This window comes from Vulpes lagopus, chromosome 11 (assembly GCF_018345385.1).
Source record: "Vulpes lagopus strain Blue_001 chromosome 11, ASM1834538v1, whole genome shotgun sequence".
NCBI lineage: Eukaryota > Metazoa > Chordata > Mammalia > Carnivora > Canidae > Vulpes > Vulpes lagopus.
Genome location: NC_054834.1, coordinates 36,917,607 through 36,940,356, shown reverse-complemented (window position 1 = coordinate 36,940,356; position 22,750 = coordinate 36,917,607). Strand labels below are relative to the sequence as shown.

The 22,750-nt window shown below is 40.3% G+C and overlaps 1 protein-coding gene across 19 annotated transcripts in view; it reads right to left on the bottom strand.

Annotated features, from left to right (window-relative positions):
• Positions 1 to 22,750, bottom strand: part of ESRRG (estrogen related receptor gamma) — a 618,074-nt gene that overhangs the window by 537,418 nt on the left and 57,906 nt on the right. For 7 of the 19 annotated variants that reach the window (XM_041722074.1, XM_041722047.1, XM_041722064.1 and 4 more), the window contains one exon: positions 7,032 to 7,226. The exons of the other annotated variants lie outside the window; for them this stretch is intronic. The gene's annotated coding sequence lies outside the window, so the exon portion shown is untranslated. The remainder of the gene's footprint in view (positions 1 to 7,031; positions 7,227 to 22,750) is intronic. 19 annotated transcript variants of the gene reach the window in all.

Below are 22,750 nucleotides of genomic sequence, written 5' to 3'. Positions count from 1 at the left end.
TCACAGCAAATGGGGCGCCCACCAAAGTAAATCAGTCACTAAGCCAATAATTAAGAAATCGAGGGATAGTCATGGCCTAACTCACTGTGTCCCTAGGACCTGAGTGCCTACATCCACTATTAAAAGACCTTTCTAGGATTCCACGTGATAAAAATGATGCCATTTAAAATGACTGGTCTGGTCAAGGAACATTGCTTTGGCCATCAGGTTATAAGTAGTCAGGTGTGGGGAAGAATCGTGAACAGAACAGACTCCAAGGTAGAAAGAGACCTTTCTTTTTTTTTTTTTAAAAAAAAAAAAAAAAGGTGTGCACATAGGCTGACAAAGGGTAAAAAGTGAAACTATGGAAGAAAGGTTTTCTGACAGACTTTTCTTCCTTATTTCACACCCAGGATCTAAGACCTATGTACTGGCCAACAAGCTGAAGTCAGCAGTTCCAGGTCCTCAGGTGATTCTGAGACAGGAGAGAACAGAGTGGGTAATGGGGGGCGGGGGAGTGGGTAAGACTGGGTCATTTGATAATTCTTGGCTTGAACCTATGAGGGTTTCCCTTCAGGTATTATCCTGAAGAAAGCTCCAGGCAACCTTAGGCTGATTCTTTACTTGTCACTTCTCAAAGGTGAATCAGTTCATGCTTACAATGGCTGACTCTGTGCTACTGTTCAAGTTCACACGCACCTTCTAATTATAAAGAACAGGCTTCTTGGGCTTCTCCAGGCAAAAGCTGAGAGGAAGCCAACATTATTTTTGCTGTTACTGCAACATCCAAATAATTTTCCATCTGTTAGAGCCTCAAATTAAAAGGGCAATGATTATGAGTGAACACATGCCCACCGGCATGGACCATGGTTTATGTATGTTTCTGAGACAGTCACTGTGCCATTTTCTGGCCTGAGGTGAAAAAGAGGCACACAGAATAGGACTTGACCTGAGAGACGGGAGAGCTGGCTCACGTATTGACCATACTTTTGAATAGCTAAGTGGCATCCTGCAGAAGCAACTTAACCCATCAGGATTCCTGTTTCCCGTTTACAAAATACTCAAAAGCTCCGCAGAAAGAACAAAGGCAAGAGTATGGAAAGGATTTTGAACAATACCCTGCTAGAATCATTTCAAGGTGTACAGGAAGACATACTTCCTGTACACGCAAGAATACCAATGAATGGAACTTGGAAATCTACCTTGGATTTTGAGCAATGTTTGAAGAAGTGTCACGGGATGAATTGGGGTGATTCAAAACAGGCTGAATTTCAGATCTGGTAAGAAAGCAATCTGCACATATCCAGCCACATGAGGCAACCTTGAAGCAGATGCAGGGGGGCAAGCCTCAGTGACTGGATGCATCCCTCCACAACAAGGGACACTTCCTCTGTAAATTATTCCAAACGAATGCCTCGTTACAAGAGGAGTACTAACCACGTGTTACACACATGCTGCAGTGTTACTGTCTCCCACCTTTCTAAAATAATCTAAGAAAGATCTGTGTGTTTGGAACCAGGTATTTCAGAACATCTCTGACAAAACATCCAAGAGTCCTTCAAACAAACTATAAGCTCCCCTTGACTTGATGGAATGTTTCCAGACTCCCTAAGGGTAACTGGTAGTCAGTGACCAAATAAGCACTCAGAGAAAAGGACAGTTGGTTCCAGGGGTGGGGCAAAATGAGGACCATAATCTGGTTGACTGAGAGTTAACTGCAGCAGGGCATTCCTTAAATGGTTTCTCAGAGGCACTTTGGGCAGTTGGGTAAGGAATCCCATGTCTTCCATCCAGAACGCATGGACTAATCACCTTTAAGCACCAGGAGGGCTCTTGCATATTATGGGAGTTTTGTTGAAAATAAATAGGCCACCTGGAAATGAACACGGAGAACAAGCGATTCTTTTCTTTCATCTTCCTTCACTCATTCTTCCTCAATCAGAGCAAAATTACATGTCTCAAAGCAGTTGCCAAAAAACAAAACAAAACAAAACAAAAAAACCCCTCAAAATGCTGTGGAAAAATTGTGCGATTCTTGTTCTAGTCATTAGACCTCTACAGAATTATTCAAGAATACTAAAAGTACTTTTATACATGCTCCAGAACTTATTTATTTCGTCCCAATTTGATGGATAAGATAAATAAATTAATGGTCTTGTTCCTAAAATATGGTGGTTGTTTTTGTTCTGTTTTGTTTTGTTTTTCACTCTGACAGTATCAAAGAGTCTTTTTGTGTTCTTCTAAGAGCTACCAAAGGGCTGGCTATAGTCATGGTTATTATCACCAGAGATTGGGGCAACATGGTAAGGAGGGGTTGGCACATTTTTCCAGGAGTAAGGGCATTTGGAAACTCCATGGTGGGTCCCCATGGCACAAAGGCTCTTGTGTACGGTACGGCTTTACAAGAAGGGCTCAGCCGATTCCTCAGCAGCTGTGAAGTTGTCAGCCGTGGCATTCTTTACAAAGCTGGGTGGCTGCTCACTGCTGACATGTTCAGTTTTGAGCTCTGAAAAAAAAAAAAACCCTCACTGGAATGTTGAGCTAGGCAAAGATAGCAGATGCCCAAAATGAAAAAGCCCATCATACATCAGGTGCTTAAGAACCTTCTGGAAACTATTGAAAAAGCATGAGTATTTTTCTACTAAGGTTGCACTTAGCCATTTCAGGTGCTTTTCATCCAAATCCCTCAACTTCCCCCTCCTGAACCTTGACAGCCAGACTCGAGACGATCCAATAGGCTATCGATCATATTCTCTTCTAAAGGTCACACTGGGAGAAGCATAAATGCCAGACAAACCGCACACTTCTCTAAGGAAGATGCACATTTCATTTACTTTCCTATTTAATCTCCTATGGGCTTTCAGCAAGACATTCAAATATCTTGGAGATGACCATGTTAGGTTTGATCCCACACTTGTGATCATTTTCTGAGGTGCTCTCAGTTTGGAGCTCCAAAGAAAGGACAAAATGCATGTGGCAATCTTCCTCGACTCCATTCTAAGAAGACAACTCGAAAGCAAGTTTTGGTATCTTCTAACAGAAGAAAAACAGTGTCCCTCTGAGAGCATTGCACACCAGTTCCTAGGACTAGATCTTGCCACAACAGTGACTATTTAGGTAGTAATGACCCGAACAAAGCTAAATGTATGGCTATTGTGGTTGTTATAAGGTTGCCTGGCAATAAAATACTATGCCTTAGCAAATAAAGAGACATAGGAGGTGAAGAAAGGTCAGAGAAAAAAACAGATGAGGAATCAATGTCAAAAGAGGTCACTTTATGAGCTTCAAAGGGAGCTACAGTCATTGATTATAATATCACTGAAACAACACAGGCCTTGTGAGATCTGAAATTACATTTCCAGTCTGAATTTATAGAACTCGCTGCAGACTCTCGTTGTGATTGTGGCACATTAATGGAAGCCTACCAAGTAAGCATGATTTAGATGGACGCAGGTGAGGTGAATTCAGTTTTTCCTGGGTTTGCATAACTAGGTGCATGATCTAGAAAGATTTGGAAGAGGTTTCTTCTTTGATTTCAGAGACGTTGCTGGTAATAGCTGGGGGCGAGAATTATCTTTCAAAAACTCAAATTAGATTATGGCACACCCTTGCTTACAAATCACAGAGCCCTTTTCTTCATGCAGGATAAGGGATGGAATCCTTATATAATATGCAAGCCTGCTCTTATGAGACCACCACGTCCTTCTTTTCTGACTTCACCCCGTATGTCAACCATACCAAAATTCTCTCCATTTTCCAAAGTCAACATACACTTTCCTACATCCAGGTCTTCATACAACTGTTTTCTAGCTGAAATGCCCTCTCTACCCTGATAAATTATTCTGATTCCCTTTCCCTATTTCTTCACCATGGCAGATCCTGGGCTAATCACACCCTATTTCATTTTTTTCTGGGTATACAGGTATACTACCTTTTTCATATTCCCTTGCTGTCAAATAGTTTTACATGACTGAACCCTGCCCAGTGGCATGTGGGTAGAAATGATGCATGTATGACACCACTGATCCCTAAAATCCTCCTCTGGGGTACTCTATGACCTCTCTCTTCCAGTGCCTCAGATTCTGGGGCCCTTGGGGATGGTCCTGGGTCCTCAAATAACTACTTAGAGCAGAGCACCCTACTCACCCCACCTTCCAATCCAAGTCATATGTAGCATAAATGAGAAATAATTTAAGACACCAAGACATTTAGGAGGTTTGTTTCAGCAGGTAGTCTACTTTAACCAATGCACTCTATCAGATATTAACTGCATTTGATCTCCTGCTGTTGTGGTTATTTTTATGGAATGCCATGGTGTTGGTTTTTGGAAGAAGTCTAGTTATAAGTAGAAACTCATATTTATTGGAGAAAAGAAAAGTTGAACTTATATCTAAACAAAAAAACAAAACGATGCAAAATCTTTTTTTTCCATTTCTGAGCTGACTAGCTGAGTTGGCTAGAACATGGTGCTACTGAAATTGCATTCATGGGTTACACTCTACAGGAGGTAGTCATCTTATACAGAAGAAAGCCTTTCTGGAGACCCAGGCTGCTTCCCTTTTCCTGGATGCATGCCACTAATCATATAGGGCACTGCCTGAATGACCACAAAGGGAGAGAATTACAGAGGCCTGTGGGCAGCAATGGCAGCACAGTTTTTCAATCCTTCAACAAAATAAAAATAGAACGCCTAGACAATAAAACCCAGAGCTCTCGGACAACTTTTAAACAAAATAGGAGATGAAATGTCTTCATGAGTCCCAAACCAGTTGATTGGGCAAACCACCAATGACCACAAATCCTAAGTGGAATCAGCATCTGGATGAGAGGAAGAAGGAAATAATGGAGCAGCATCTCATGGACCTAAGAACAGAAGAACCATAAAACAGTCCACAGTACTCACTGGAAAATTCAGTGGGCACATTTGAAACAACAGCTATAACTGGAAGGAGGTTTGTCCTTTTTAACACCTAAGTGCAAGGGGTGTATGGTAAGTAGAACTGAAAGAAAGAGCACAGTTTAGTTGCTACAACTGTCAAGCCACCAGGGTTCCCTTCCAGAATCAGCTACCACTAATGAGAAATTTCTGCAAGTGCCATCAAAGTTGAGCAGTACAGAATAAAAGATCTGAAAGAAAGAGGTTTAGATAAAAGTGGCAATAGGAAAAGCAGCCAGGAAGAATCTACCATATTTTTGTACACTATACTACACACACACACACACACACACACACACACACAAAGGGAAAGCTCTGTTTCCTGAACCTACACCTCAGTCTAAAAGGTCAGGAAAATTAATTTCACATAAAAATGAACAATGGAAAAGAACCAAGGTCAAATCCCATTCAAAGTTTTTATAATTACAAAAATGAATAAGGAACAGAAAAACATCCCTAGAGACAACAAAAGAATGCTGGAAAGACAGTCTCATAAAACAGATCAAAACTATAATCTGTCATTCCAAAAGAAGCTTAAAGACATTAAGAAATGATACAAAATATGAAAGAACAGCATGGTCAGATTGGAAGAATTTATGAATATGATGACAGGACTCAAAAAAGAATTAGTAACAAAAGGAAAAAAATAACTTCATAAATGCCAACTAAACTAGGGACAAATAAACAACAGATAATTCCTTAATAAAAATAAAAAATAAAAAGGAGGGGAGGTAAAAAGTAAAAAAGAAAGAGATAAAAAGGTTTGAGAAATAGACAAATAGTAAAGATAAGCAAAGAAATGGAACATAGGGATAAAAAGAGATTCTGAAGAAGAAATCAAAGCAAGGGAATATAACACTAGTATTATAATGACTACAATTCAATAAAACTTCCTGAAAATGTTTTTAAAAACTTGAAATGACATTGAATAATTATACCATGCACCTGACAATACTGAACCCCAAAAACATGTTGACACGTGTTCTAATAAAACTCTTTGGGTACATGACTTACAGTGTAAAGAAAATTGAGTTATCGTCAGATTTTTCTAAAGTGATGCATTAGGCCAGAAGAAAATTAAGTTGCCCATTTGATATACTAGAGGAAAGAAAATAATTTTATATCCAGCCAAACTGACTTGCAAGTATAAAGGGCTCAAAGGAACTGTTACAGATATAAACCAGTACTGAAAGATCATTGTTCCCATGAGTCCTTTCTGAAGAACATACTAGAGAATGAGCTTCTGGCAATCAAAACAATTAGAAAGACCATCAACATAAACACTGGTGATACATATTAAAATATACAATTGCCTGTGGAATTATAATTAAAAGTATGCGAAGAGGTAGAGAAGCAAAGTACCCAATGGTTCTATGTTCTGACCAGTTACACACAGCACAACTATTTTAAAATGAGGGAAGGATGCAAAAATGAGGAACTATATGCAAAAAAAGTTTTAATGTTTTCAATAACTACATTGGTACTAGCATTGGTATTGCTCTCCTGGACTAGTGTGTGGCTAACATAGTATAAAACAAGTGGGTAACTATGTGCTATTGTAATTCTATTATCCCCTATGTCCTTGTTAATCAAGATTCTTGGGAAAGGAAGGATATAGAAATGTAATGCAGAAGAGGTTATATAAAACTCTATACTCTCAATTTGGATTGAAGTATCAATATGAACTCATAAATTCATAAAATATTTAATAAAAATATAGGTATACCTATATTTTATGCATTTATTTGATAAATAGGTAGGTAGGTGGATAGATAGATCCATTGATTGATCAATTGACTGAGCAAACCCCAATCCTGTCCTCTACAAAGAGTCAGGAAACAATGAACAACCCAGCAGCATTGAGCATCCCTAGCACCCAGACTATAGTCTTGGAATAACATTTCTTACCTAAAGAAATGAGGTCTTCTTGAACAAAAGGCTGATTCCAGATCTAGGACAGGAAATGTACAAGAGGAACTTGGAACTTACTGTATTATTATAATACAGCAGGGAAGTTATCAAAGGCTCTTAAGGCAATGGCTAAAGGACTCAAGGTCCAACCTGAAGAGGTGCTCCCTGGTTAAAGTGGGACAATATGAGCTTCAATAAGGATTACCTTGCCAGCCACACCTGTGGTCTTGCCAAAGGAATCAAACCTGAGTGTAATCCAGTCTCTGGATCCAGCTGCCAATTTGCAGGAAACGCAGGGGACGGGGGACTGTGATGAACTGCACTATGAGTTTGCAGTCAGTAAAACTCAGGCTCAGGGAAAGTCTACAGGTCAAATGGCTCAGGTTCCTCAAGAGATAAACTGTAAGGAGATAAAAAGGATTAAGGAGGAACTTAAACAAGTAAAAGAGATTCATAAGGCATATCTTTTTCTTTTTAAATGGGCAAGGCTATAGCATTTGGGGATGCACACTGGGTTGATGGGTGAATTTCTAAAAATATAATGAAGTGATTATTATAATAGGATGATGATTACCTATGAGGGGTACAAAAGGCTGTGACTGGTGAGGCTTATGGGCAGCAAAATTCTAGTTCTTGTCCAGGCTATACAATATATACATAATTTTCATATAAATACACATATGTATAACAATTTATACAATATAATTACAATATATAAATATGCAATATTCAATCAGGACCTTCATTTGATTCATGCAGTTTTTCTATTTGCGTATTATTTACAATAAAAATATATTTTTTAAAAAGACTGTGTTTCTCACTGCCATCTAATCTCCTACTGAGAAGCCACTGCAAAACACATGGTTGGAGTGAAGAATGCTAGGAAATGATGACTGAGGTCATACTGTGAAGGTCAACAAAAGTCTTTGCAGAGTTATATTTAACGTGGAAGATAATGTAGATCCACAAAGGTTTTCACGAGTCCAATGATTGCCCCTTTTCTGTGAACTTCTTAATGTCTCCATCATTTACTTGATTCTCATATTTGTATAATTAAGCTGAGATTGCTGAAGGAAAACGATGCAGGCTAAACCCTGACAATAACACTGTGGTCCTACTGGGGTGAAAGGGGATGAACCAGTGCCCTTATCGTTGTGAAGCTACCTCAAGCCCGTTTACTGGGATTTAACAGAAATCTGCTCATTGTGTTCCATACATTAAATTAAGCTTATCCCGAGCTTTTGCTTTTCCAAGCATCTAAATTGCTCTCTTTCTCAGGGAATATGCCAGGACTCATGAGAAAAGAGTCAACTTAGAGTTATAAAATCAAAACGAGATTGAACACCAGAGAGAGAAAGAGATAGACGCAAGGGAATAAATGCCTCTGAGTATGCCTGAACAATCAAAACAAATTTACAGGTATATTCCTGAGACTGTAGAGAACACAGCCCTTAGAAATGATTATTTTATACCCATTATCCTATTTTTAAAAATATCAAACTTTCACAGGTATGCTGCAATATTTAGTATGCTAAATATTTTTAGTGGCCATAAAGAATCATCATGGGGATTTTGCGGATTTGTTCTTTTTCCCCCAAAAGGTCTTAAGTTCTTCTACTCCAAATTATCCATCCAGTGGGATTTCAGGAGGTAATAATGTGTAAAATTCTCCTCGTTCAAGACTAAGACAAAAAATGAAGCTTTTAAAATTGCCAGTGTCACAGTTAGGATAAAATGGCCTGCCAATCACCAGAGCATAATTCAGCCCCATACTATAAAAGGACTACTCCTCAGTTCTTTCGGAAATAGGTAAGACATTAAATCATAAATAAACAACAAGATCTAACAACAAGAAAGAGAAAATATGAAGCAAAGTAGCTAAGTGCATGTAAATAAGTACCAAATTTAACAGACACGAGTAAAACAAACCTCACAAGAGCCATCTTTCCCAGGACTGCTTTCATGCTTCTAATTCAGAGGAAATGAATGGGCTCATCTCATCCTTAAATATGGAATAAAAAGACAGTTGCGCTGGACTGCAGAAGAGGCAAGCCCAAATTCACAGAGGTTTTATTAAAAACAGGAAAAGGTCAGTCCTCTTCCCCCAAAGGAATGTCCAGGGCTTGTCAGAATTATTACTCCAAGATAGTTTCTTTATTAAATTCACTGTGCAGAAATAGAAAGACAAGGCTGGGGAGAACCAGAAAGACCCGGGAAGTCTTACTTTAGTCTAGCCACAAACTAAACTCAATGCAGGATACGAGCAATTAGCATCCTCTTCACCGAATCTACAAACCTTATATGTTTTGAAACCCAGAGTAAACCCTTAACGAACTCAGAAATGGTATCATTAAATAATCCTTACTCTTTCCCCCAAAATAAATTCGAAGGGATAGGCCAGGCACAGCATCTGCGACAACCTCCCTGCTACCAAGGACGTGAAACAGCCCCCTACTTTCTAACCTACCTTCGCTTCTAGTTAAAACCAAGTGTTAGTTAATGAATTAGTTTGAGCAAATTTATAGATCGAGGGCAGCCCAGCCCTGCCTTGTTTAGCAAACATTTTTCAACATGGGCAGTCACGGGGAAATCTCAAGCCCAAGTTAAGTGCCAACTTAAAATGGATTCCTGAGACACCCCTGGCGTGTGAATTAATTCTATTTGTATTAATATTTGGAATGTCACGCAGGATGCCGCAGCTGGTTTTGCGTGACGCTCTGGCACTCTCTCCACAGCGTTTTTATCATTAAAATGACCATGGTTTGAAAGCTGTGGCCTACTCTGGGAGAGACTTTACAAGACTGAAAAGGATGAAGAGCTGAAAATTTCTCCCCTGGTCTCTGCCCATTAAACATCCTGGCTTCTCAACAGCAGGCTACGTTCTGGTGTCAACGAACAGGGCACCCTATTCAATTTCAGTGCAGTGAGGGGTTGGAGTAATCCTGTCTCTTTACATCTCATATCACACCACTTGCAGAAAAGTCAACAGATCAGCTGCTCCGAAATCATGCCCACCACTCAGGCCCGGCAACACACAAAAAAATACTCCTTGTAAGTAGGTAAAAAAAAAAAAAAAAAAACACCTGGCGGAGCAAATGGGTTCTCCAGAGCTACAAAGGGGAGTGTCAGAGATTAGAGACCTCTTTGGATACCTGCAAACCAGAGCTACTGTTTTTTGTGACAACAGGGACAAGGCCGGTTTGGATCGGCAAAAACGGGGTAGAGACAAATACCTCTTGTCAGTTTCTAGTTGCAAATATTTCCTAACATCAAACATTTTTAAGGCTTAGAAACGAAAACATCACCTGACTTGGGTTGTATTCTCTTTCCCTTCCAAGTTTCTGGTGGAGATGTCAATAGATTCGAAAGAACAATAAGGACAAGGCTCATGCCCCTTGATCAACCCTTACTTAACCAGTCAAAAAAGAACCAGTATGTACTGATGTGACCAGCTCTTTACTCCCTCAGCCGAGATCCGACAACAGCAGGATCCTTTTCTGGGAGAGTATCTGATGTGGGCTTTGGGGTTTTACATATCGTTACCCCTCCTCTCCTCCTCCTTCTTTAATGGGTTCTAGAAAAAGCACAGGAGATTGCAGTTTCAGCAGACAGGGAAAAGAGGGTTGATATGCTTTACATAGTTATTTTTATATTTAATCCAAGAGCAAGAGAGGCCTAAGCAACCCAGCTGACTCTAAAAAGCATTTTAGGAAGTTGGCAACCGAACAAGCCACCTCCTGCTATCTCCCACGGTGAAGTAACTGTATCCGGGGTATAGATATGTTCGTCAAAGATATCAATAGCACAGATAATTAAGTTAGTGCAGCGAACTATCCACATGCTTTGAAGTGTGGATACAGTTGGTGTGCTAACCTTTCCCTCACCTGATAGGCTAAGCCTACAATCTCCTCACACATGTTAACAATCTCGCGACCTTTGGTCCACCCTCATTATCACATTATTTAGGTTACCCAACCATGTGGGGCCTACCAGAAAAGGGCCTGCTTATAAACTGGGAGAGTGAGTTAACAGGCTCATCCTCCAGGATGAGAAGAACCTGCAAGCAGGGAGCCTAGAATTGCCTAGATTTAGCTGTACTGCTGCAGGCGGAAAAAGACCATCACGGAACGGGACAGGGTGCTGGCCAACCCTGTGCTCCTCAAATTCTGAAGTGCATGAGAGTCACATGAGGTGTTTCTAAAAATACGAGTTACTGGATCCCACTCTCTAGAGACTCTTATTCAGACCATTGGGCTAGAGGCATGGAATCTGCATTTTAATGAGTCCAGAGGTGATTCTAAGTCTGTAGTCCCTGGGCTACATTTTTTACAAAGCTAAGTACAGAGTCAATTCTCCTAAGACTCCAGTAGGATATCCAGTGGCATTACCCCAGAAACCAGCAAACCTTTTACCCATTAAATTTCGGGCTTTGCATATTTTACATCTTTTAATCTTGTGTGTCTATATATTTAAGATTTGTTTCATTTTACAGTCATGGAAACTGAGCAACATTAAGTAATTTGATCCAAGGTCACAAGTTAATAAGTGGCAAAGCCAGGCACAGAACCCAAATCTGCTGCTACCGAATGGAACCACGGATAGTCACAGGGAGAAGTCTCAAAGGAGCTACAGTCCCTCCTGGTGTGGATGTAATTCACCTGCATTTCAGGCCTTTCCTCCACAGAAGACAAGAGTGAGTGGGACCAGGAGCTCGAGAAGGGGCTAAAGCTCACCTATGCAAAATATCAGAAGCCCCCCAAAGCAGGGGCATCCTTTCAGAGCATTTTATTGCGACTTACTAAACAAAATAACCTACATGAACCGCATGCAGGAATCAGCCTTTAGACATAGAGAAGCCTGCTACAAAAAAAAAAAAAAAAAAATGAAGCAGAAAATAAAGAGTATGTGAATTGGGCCTCTTTCTAGACCACTCTGTACCCCAACTATGCCAGTCACAATACAGACCCCTCCCAACTGGAATATATCCTTACTGTATTGATTTGGGGTTTTTAAACGAGGAAGAAAAAGGGGCAAAATGGTGACAAGCGTAAGCCACAAAAAAAAAAAACAAGGACCTGAGTGCCATCTTTCCTCAGTGCCACTACCAGGCTTAGGGTTTCTACAGCCCCTTGACGGAAAGGCCTTTTACAGTAAGAAAAAGGCAGATGTGTTTCAACTGCTACAGGAAGATAAATAGCCTAGGATATCCATTAGTGCCCCATAAATCCTGCTGCTCAGAATGCTGATATATTTCTAGTGATTTGTGATGTTTTCCTTTCCGGGTTTTGATGGCAACTGAGGTTTAATACAATAGACCAGTTTGCCAAAGGTAAGACGTGTCAGCTATGACAAACTTAACTCTCTGAACTCAAAGCCCTCAGTTGGTGTGAAAGCAGTAAACCCAGCTAACTTCCCAATTCCCACAAGAAACCCCCCCTGGGAATATGACCTTCATTGTGGCATTTCCAGGGAAAATTTCATTGTTCAGTGTGTTCTTGGAGACTCTCCCATGAGGCTTGCTTAGAGAAATTTTACCTATTTTTCTTTCAAACATGAGGTTTTAGTGGATTAAATCCACTCTGATGGTAAATTTTTTTTTAACTTATCTATTTTTGAGAGAGAGAGACAGCATGAGCAGGAGGGGCAGATAGAGAAGGAGAGGAAATCTCAAGCCAACTTCATGCTGAGTCCAAAGCCTGACATGGGGCTCCCGTCCCAGGACCCTGAGACCATGGCCTGAGACAAAATTAAGAGTCACACACCTAACTGACTGAGCCACCCAGAGGCCCCTTAAAGGGAGAGCCTCCTATCCCTTGAAAACTCTAGGAAAGAGACTCAGAGGACAACCCACTTAGAAGGTAAGGGCAGCAGGTATAAGCAACCACTTGGTATTTCCAAGGCTGAGCTGTGGTGGATACTTCCTCTCTGTCATTTACACATCACCTGACAACCAGTTCAGTCAAGAAAAGCTAGTGGAGAGGGAAACACAGACAAGCATGGGACCCAGTGCAAAACTGGCAAGCAGAGAGATATAAAACCATTTTCGCTTGCACCCTCTAGAAACAAATAAAAACCTGCTTTATGATGGCAATCCTAGTTTCCCAGAGAAGCATTTTTGCAATAATAGCACCATAGAATAAAAGCTTGAGCAACCAGGGGCATTTAGAGAAGTAAAGCCTTCCTCTTTCCAAATATATTGTTGTCAGTGCTACCAGTACTCTGTTCCTTACACTTCCTGCCAGGAGCTCACCTTATTCCTACAGGCTCAAGTATTAAAGTGTCTGAGTCCTGAAGGGCACAGACAGGGTACCTCTTCAATAGAGGCCCTTTGAGGATTAACTGAATCACTGTATGGACAGATACTTTGGACAGCATCTGGTACATAGTAAGCTCTATAAAAGTCAGCTATCAATATTGTTGGAATTGTGATCATTATATGTAGCTAAATTAGCCACAACACATATATTACACTCCAAATACTCTCTAAAGCAAGTATATGACGTGTTTGTACTTTCCACCTTTATCCTATATCCCATGGGGAAACTTCTAATTAAAAAAAAAAAAAACAGCCAGGGCCGCCTGGGTGGCTCAGTGGTTGAGCATCTGCCTTCGGCTCAGGTCGTGATCCCGCAGTCCTGGGATCGAGTCCCACACTAGGCTCCCTGCAGGGAGCCTGCTTCGCCCTCTGCCTGTGTCTCTGCCTCTCTCTGTGTGTGTGTCTCTCATGAATAAATAAGTAAAAATCTTTTTTAAAAAAAATCATTCATTTAAAAAATCTGAAAATAGTTAAACTACCTACTTTCTCCTTTACCTTTTAAACTTTGGAAGAATCTAGAAGGCGGCTTCTCAACACCATCGACATTTTAGATTGGATAATTCTTTGTTGTATGGGGGGCTACCCTATAAATTTTATGTTCAGCAGCATCTTTGGTCTCTACTCATTAGATGCCAATAGCACCTGTTTCCCCAGTTGTAGTAACAAAAGATGTCCTCAAATATTGCCAAATATCCCTGGGGGTTGGGTAGGTAAAAGTGTCCTTAGCTGAGAACCACTGGCCTAGCATTTTGAAACAGATGAGTGAACCACAGATACAAATGCTCTAAAATATGCCTCAAACGTAAGATGGTGTGCCCCAGCCGAGGATTTCACTTTTGCCACAAATAACATTTTCCTAGCAGCGAAGTGCAACCCAAAGCCTGACAGGAACAGTGAGATGCTGAGCACTAACAAGCTATGGTGAGCAAAAGAGTCCAAACTTCTTCACATATGCAAACTCAACATTTAATTTTCTGCAAGATTACCCACAATAATTACAAAGTTTCTATAATACAGCCTCAAAAGCTTGGAACTATGAGATCCATAAGAATTGATCTTTTATCTTCTACCTTTGCTGTGTACTGTGTCTGTGTAACATAGCAAATGAACGTAGGCAATATTTTCCTCTAATTTCTAGGAGTATTAAAGTGAAACTTTACCAAAATTAAAATAATCATTAAATAGTCCAATGGAAAGAAATACAGAGTAAACCTCCAGCGTACAAACAACGTTGAGGTAGACCAAGACTCATTGTGCTTTTTAAGCAGGCATCTTTTAACTCAACATATTTGTTGTCTATATGATGACTAATAGTTTGACATCTAAAAGTAATGTTGAAATATTAGCTGGTAGCTGCTTCTGGTTAATGATGGTTTGAGGGCAAAAAGCTGACATCTATATGACACCGGTGTGTTCACTGCCAGTCACACAGAGTACTTTTGAAGCATTAGCAATAGCTTGAATGGACTTCCTACCGGGAATCTATGGTCAAATGCTGACTAATGCCAGATCAACTTGAAGATTTCGAAGCCATTATCAAATACATAATTTCTCTGTCGTAGTCTTAGCCAAGCCAAGAAATTCACCTTACTATTCAGAACTGTATTAGGATCTTATTTAACTGATATTAATAAAATAGAGCTCATAGGAGAAAGAACACACATTAACTTCACCTTCTAATATCCAGGTGATTTTTAAGGTTCCATTCCAAAGGGGGAAAAACTGACACATTTTAACTAAGTATCAGACCAACAGGATTTTATCCTTGGGGTATTAATTGCTTTAAGAAAGGAAAGTTGCACCGTCTGCCTTCATAATCATTTAGGTGTCCCTTCACTTTTGAGATGATGTTACGACAAAGATTACTCTTCTACGATAGTAAAATGGTGGGACTATAGGTGAACATGAGAACAAAGCTTGCATGTACAAGGTCATTTCTTTCTTACTTAGAGCTGCCTCAACTTCATCTTCTGAGAGGCCTAGAGTATATTTCCACTCTCTTGCCTGACCTAAGAAAGAGAGGAAAGCCTGAGGACTGGGTAGAGAGACGTATTCTGATGCTACATAAGTCTCCAAGGGGGTACTTCCCCTTCCCCTCACTTTTCAGTGGAAGGCAAAATCAGAATCTTTGCACCATCATTAGCCAAAGATATCACACTCAACACAAAACAAGACATTGCGAGTATTTCTTCTAACATTCTCAGGGTGTTTTTCCCCTTTGTAACTTTCTTCACACTCATCTTTAGTCCTACCCTGCACTGGCTCTTTTACAAGACTGAAATCTCTAAGGGGTAGAATCAATCCAGATGTGGATGTCAGAAGGCCCAATTTCTCTCTTGTCTTCTGCTCTGTTTCTAGCAAACTGTCACTCTGATCAAGCCACTTATTCTTGCTAAGTTAACTCAGCCGCCACAGAGGGAGATGATAATTTGTGACTTCATAAACTTTCACTACACAAATATAATGAATTATTAGAAGTACTTAAATTGAGAGAAATAGTCGAAGGGAATCATTTTGCATGTGTTTATAGTGACCACAGGTAAGAAAAAATTATACCTCAACAAGCACAATCATTCTCAGGCATCTTCACTCAAAACTGGACATATGGTTCCATGACCTTCTAAAGGAAAGCATAGAAAGCCAACACCTTTTCTCCTTTCAATCCCTCCTCTCCACCTCCAATGCTTTAATACTGAAAAGGGGTCATTGGGCAGGGTTTTTTTTTGTTTGTTTGTTTGTTTGTTTGTTTGCCCCCAAGGATGCTGGGATCTTTGCTTCATGGCCTAACCTCAGGGTTTTTGCTTACACTGATTTAAGAAGGTAATCTGGCTTGGCATCAACCTTGGAAATTACAAGCATTTTCGATTCTCCTTTTTCCTTGAACTGTCATTGCTCAGACAACCATTTGGTACCTCCCTCTTTTCCTGGTCCCCTATACTTACCCAAACCCATATCCTCAAAACAAACATGCAGAGTGGGAAGTACCTCTCGGAAGGGAACTCCATCTGCTCTACAAACAGAGTGCCAGTCAGACATAATGTGGGAGCAGCAGGCTACTGTCTGGGGAAGACACCGTAGCGTCTGGTGGACCCCAGGAGGCTAAAGCACAAGAAAGCACAGGATTCTCTCCAGCACACAGCCTGGAACCTAGGGGGCTGGAAATGTTGTAAACCATAGCCCTTACACCATTCCTCAAAGATCAGATGATGGTATTCCAGACTGGAAGGTGATAGCAAAAAGGGTCATCTTCTGAGTTCATTTTCCAGACAGGCCCTTATGATGTATACCAGTGTGACCCTCCTCTATCATGTGTCTGCAAGTTTAGAAGTTGATTATGTGATGACCATACCAATTAGAAGAGATCATCACAGGAAAGAGAAAAATCTTTTCTGGAGGCTCACAACCAGAGAATGGCATTGATATCTAGAAGTTGCTATGATCTTATGGAGATCATTGCATCTCTGCATAACACGGTCTCTTCATCTGTAAAACTGGGAAGAAAATGTGATTTATTTAACTCTTAAGATTTTCTTTTTGAAAATCAATTCAACAACAGAAGTAAAAACTACCTTGAAATACAAAGTATTAAATATTACTTAACACCTAGTCTCTTACATATAGATTAATCTAACTTATGCCTATAGTTGCAAAAGCACAACATGACTTTAAAAAATCTTCAGTGTTACTATCTGAAAAAGCAAAAGGATGGTTCTAACATGATTTATCCCTATGTCAATGAACCCATAATTCTTTCTTTCCACATGTCTATCTATATTTTTGTATAATTCTCAAGTCCCCAAAGATAGCATGATGAAGTAGAAGAGTGCACTGGATTTAAAGGTACAATACCATAAGTTAAATTCCAAAACCATTATTTTCAGTTTTGTTGTCTTGGAAAAAAATGTCTAGCATCAGGATGATGATCCTGGACCATCCACCTCCAGGATCGCTTGAGTGTTAAATGAGAGGCATGTAATTAAGCCTCTGCCTCATTCTCTCTGTCTCTGTCTCTATCTCATCTTCCTCCTCCTCATTATCCATGATCCTTTCCCACCTCTGTCTCTCATCTTTTCCTGTCCATAAGACAGCATTAAGTTAAATTTCTAGATCTTCTGATTATTGAGTAACTAAATGAAGTTACTTTTTACGATGGTCATCTTCTCTGCCTCTGATTTGAGTCTCTGAGCATGCTAGAGTAAATCCATTTCATGATTTCTCTTTTATTCCAGAAAATACATCTTTCCCATTGCCTCTGCAAATTGTCTCCAACTTAATGAGCTAGTATGGGGAAGATACATAGGGAAGATTACACATCTGAGGCTTGGTTCTGTAACTCACGAGCTGAGTAAGTTCTATACCCTCTTGGAGATTCAATCTTCTCATTTGTTAGATGGGGGCAACACTATCTCATAAGAGTAACGAGGGAATTAGATCAATTAAGATGCCATATAAAACACATGGCATAATGCCTAGTTAAATGGTGAGTGCACAATAAAGAGCAGCTTTTATTATGTTAAAACTAAAAAATCAGTTTTATGCATTAATGACACCATGGATAACATTAATAATGGCAATTTTGGGAGAGAATCTTAAGATAGGATACTATCCATGAAAGAGCTTGGAGACAGAAACCTCTAAAAATTGCTAGCACTGAGAAATTACTATGTGCCAACAGTTTTCCTAGTACTGTATATGGGTGAACCCATTTGATCCTCATAACAATCATATGAAGTGGGTACCATTATTGTTCCAACTGAAGGTAAGGGAATAAAGACTTATAAAAGTGGTTCACTCATTTCTTCAAATCATCACAGATAGTGAGTGGTTGATCCAAAATTCAAACCCAAGTAGTCTAGTTCCAGAGCTGTGATGGAAAGCATCTTTCAAAATCGCACTCCTCCAGGGAAGACAGCATCTTCTAGACCAACTGGGATGTTGCCAGTAATTTGTTACCAAGAATAAAGTACTGAAGGCTGCCGGTTATTTTCTTTTTAATTGAAATGAGTGTAGTTGCACTTATAATGGCACAGCTCTTGCCCACCAACATACTGATTTCCTCCCCAGGGTAAGAAAGAAAGAACCATAATCCAAGCCAAAGCCATGGGAGCTGCTTATATCCTGGGCTCATCTGTGGTATGTGCACATCACCCAACAACATCAGCATATTTGTCCTCAACACCATCACCATTATTGTCACTATCATCATATCATTCCTTATGGATCACTCTATGCCAGGCATGTGGAAATGCTTCACATTCATTTTCAAAGAAAATATCGAAAACCACTGAACTACCCCATTCCAGATGCATACATAAAGATGCATACATACTCTTTCTCATAATTTTACTATTCATGACTCCAACTGCTGACCTTGGAAAGGAAAGAGGACTGGCAATAACGTTTACTGATATCTGTCTTGTGTCAAGCATTGGACAGGGTGCTTTCCACGTGTAATCTTACTGAATCCTCAACACAACCTACAATAAGCATGATAGCTATTTTAATCTCAGTTTTACAATGAAAGAAACCACAGCTTGGAATGGTTAAGTGTCTTTCTCAAGGATCACAGGGTTTCTAATTATGGGTTTAGCATTAGAACCAGATCTATCTTACTCTTTGGAGCAATCCCTTTAGGATAGTCTCTCCATTTCCTAAGCTAGATTTTTTCCACTACCATATAAGTTCTCTCTTTTGTAGCCTATATACTAGAAGGCAGGAGCCCTCAAAAGAACACTAGCTTGGGAATCAGAAATCCCGAGTTCTAGTCTGTTTTTGCAACTCTGAGCAAGTGCTTTACCCATTAAAATAGTTTCCAGCTCTAACTTGTAGAGTCTATGATGTCCTAGAAATAGATAGTAGATGCCTATAGCCACTCATATGATATCAATTCTGATCACAGGATTTTTTTTTCCTGCCCTTGGAAGAGAAGATTATGGAGAGGGGATGCTGCATGAGTGAACTTGTTGACCAGACCATCAGACACTGGCGGTGAAGGAGGTTGGCTTGATAGTGTGAGAAAGTCATCTACCTTGCAGCTGTCCCTGCCTGAACAGTACCATGAATAAACAAGAGTCCCTCTCTAGAGATCTCTGTTGGCACCTTGTCTTCATTCCTTTCGGGGAAAAAAAAATCATACCCTTGTGAAGAATGTATTGCCTTCTACATGCAACTGCCAAAAACCCAACTGTAGGCAAAATCCATCTGACAAAATCCCTTAACCGCTTTGATTCAGTTCTTAAAGGAGATTAGTTGTTGGAAGGTCACAGAGAAGCCATCCTACTGCACATGGCGGCTTGGGGTTTCAAAGCTTTCAGTACTGAGGGAATCTCCATGCTTGATGTCCCTTCTCTCCGTGCCGTTTAATCAATGAATCAACAAATAGTTACTGAGCAAGGCTTCCCTGGGGTCTGCAGGTCACCTCAGATGTGCCTCTCCTGTTCAATAGCAGGAGAAAGAAAAACAGATTTTTCTGACTCCTCTTAAACTTTCCATTTATAAAATCAGAGCTAGCATGAAAAGACCGTGGGTCTCCTGTTCCTCTTTTTTTCTTCCTTGAACCTTTATGGTTCACAAAGAAAAAGGAAATGCTATATACCTGAGATAATATATAAGAGCTGGAGGGAGGGAGGAAGGAAGGAAGGAAGGAAGGAAGGAAGGAAGGAAGGAAGGAAGGAAGGAAAAGAAGGCAGGAAAGAGGGAGGAGGGAGGTAGAGATAGAAGGAGGGAAGCGGGAAAAGAGGAAAGGAGGAAAGAGAGAATCAGGCCCTTAGACTGCAGGAAGGACACAGTGAACGTGTACACAATTCTCTCAAGAAATGTCTCTTTAGTAGCATCTAACATCCATGTTTACTAGCCTGTTAATTATTACTGCTCTTTAGTACATACAATGATCTACCACTAGTTTTAAGCTTTTAGGATTGATGTAATTATGAATCTCTTATACTTTTAGTGTCCTTCTGCTCTCAACTCCAGCAATAGGATCGCAGACCAAATGTGCATGTTGTCTCAATACCCAAAAATCAGAAATCCTATCCTTTTAAAAAAAATGGTAATTTTCCTAAATAATCTGTAAATAATTGAAAAATACACAGTAATAAGATACTACTTTTGGCTTTCAGTAAATGTTATATAAACCACTACACTATACTACAAAGTGATGACAAGTTACTGCAGCGTACAATTACAGAAAAAGACCAACTGATGATGTGAATACTGTCTTTCTCTGGCTCAACACTAATAGCAGGATTCTACTTAGGCATAAGTTTCCTCAATTAAAAAAAAATAAGGAAGCTGGCATCAGTTTATTGGACACTTACTACGTGCCAGACACGGCATGAAATACTTTCTATGCATTATGTCCTTTGACCCTTTCCTTCGCCCACGGATGTGCATTATTATCTTCCATCTACAGATGAGGAGGTGGAAGCTCAAAGACATGAAACTCTGCCCCAAATCCTAAGCATAGTGGGGCCCAAAGGAAAGGGTGCAACTCATGTCTGACTCCAAAGATTTTGCTCCTAACCACCCTGTAGCTGACACTTTATTCCTAGCCTTCAACTTGGAGAGTCAAGTCCAGGAAAAGTAAAAACAACATAGTTTTAATTATAATTCACCAAAACCCTACTTGGAGTTTCCACACCTGCTTTGAAATTACTCCCTTCTCCCACAACATGAATTACTAGAGTCTCTTCTTTCATTTATTTTTGATAAGCAGAGCTAGCATTAGAACGGTAAACCATGAGGCCACAGCTAACCACGACATTCTGAAGAATTCTTCAGTCTAAGCAGGCAGTGAGGCACTCCAACATCTTAAGAAGCTTGATTTTTTTTAAAAAAAAAGCTTAAATATAAATACTATGTTAACACTAACAGATTTAAAGAAACCCCTAGATCACTAGATAAAACTCTTTAGCGTATACAGAGGGGGCTGATGCTCTTACATCCTACTGAGATTCTAAATTACAAGCCAATGCTTTTTCACGTGCTGATTGGGTCTGTCGAAGTGGAGGCAGTAAAGGAAAAATCAACACCTGAAATTCCACTACTCCGTATGACATCCATGCATGTACAATCATGCATCTCTTCAGAAGTATCTCTGTGTTAAAAGGAGGTAAAATATGAACACAGCTTTGTCTTTTGTTCTGAGATGATGCGATTATTTATACCATCTGCATGTGGCAGGAGGTGTGGCTCGAGAGACCAGTTCAGGTCTGTTTCACCTTGATACACAACACACCTAGAGACAGTCCTTGGCCTAAAGTGCCCGTGGCTGCCCGTGCGTCACCCACACAGTGACTGAGCCCCTCATTCCTGCGCACCAGGTACCTGCTAGGTCCACCCTCTAAATCTGGCTTCTAAAGGCTCCCTTCCTCCCCCAAGTTTTACGGCTCGTGCTTTTTCTTTCATTTCCTTTTTAACAAGCATAGCTGGTATCAGTACACCAAACCAACCATGAGGTTAACACTTCACACAGGTACAAGTTGTTAATATTTCTTGGTTGGAGGCAAATTTACGAACATAATAATTTTCACACGCGGAAACCATCCCTACCAGAGAAATGCAAATGGGATTGTAAAACTTGGTCCTTGCAGAACTCCGCCAAGGTGTGCCCGGGTGAGACCCTGAAGTGAGGCACAGCACGCTCCAGTATCTGCGTGTGCTCATTACCATACTGCAGAAGTTGCTTCTAGAGCCAATAACAGTTTTCAGAGAGATCGGGTTTACAAAATAATCCAGGGACTTCAGGAAGGGAGAGAAAAGACGTTTGTATCACCAGAAAAGCTAAGGAACGAAATGACCTATTCCTTCTTGTGTGCAGGAAGCTTGAGGACTTCTAGCACACAATTAGCATGACCTTCCATGAAGGAAGCCCTGGAATGCACCGATTTCCTTTTTGTTTCTAAAATAAAGGTACTTACCAGTGAAAATCCATAAGTCACCACACTGTGCACGGGATTACACTGGCCGCCCTTCTCCATGGAAGCAGAGAGTGGGACCTGCCAAGTTTGTGAAGACATCTACTTGGGTTGACTGGGAAGAGGTGTGTGGGGGTGGGGGGCGGTGGGGAGAAAAGAAAGACTTTCCCTTTAAAACTGAACAGAAGCAGATACATCACATGACCTTTTACCGTAATTTCTATTAAAATCATTTCATGTCTGGTTGCCTCTGCTCTCCTGGCTCATTTGTATTGTTTACAACAAGTCATTGCACTGGCAGTTAGTGGTGACTGAATCCATGGTTACCCGTTTTTACATTCACTAGTTAAATGGCATGCAGCTCTGCTGTGGGTTTCAGGGAGCAAGCTCTTAAGAAACCACAATCCAGCTATCAATCAGACTAATCTGAGAGAAATTAATCTTATAAACATAAGTATGGGTGCATATTAAAAATTGATAGGAAGGGGGCACGGGGCTTTTATTGGTTGGAGTTACAAAAGTGGACAAGCTGAGATCTGACTTAGAGTCTCAGAGTATTCGGTCTGTGGTCTACATCTTGCCAGCCATTCATGTCGTGCATCTAAAAAAATCCTTCAAGGGTAATACGACCACCCTTTAAAACAAATCCGGCACCCCTCAAAAATTGCGTGCGCCTTCATTTTTTGCGAATGT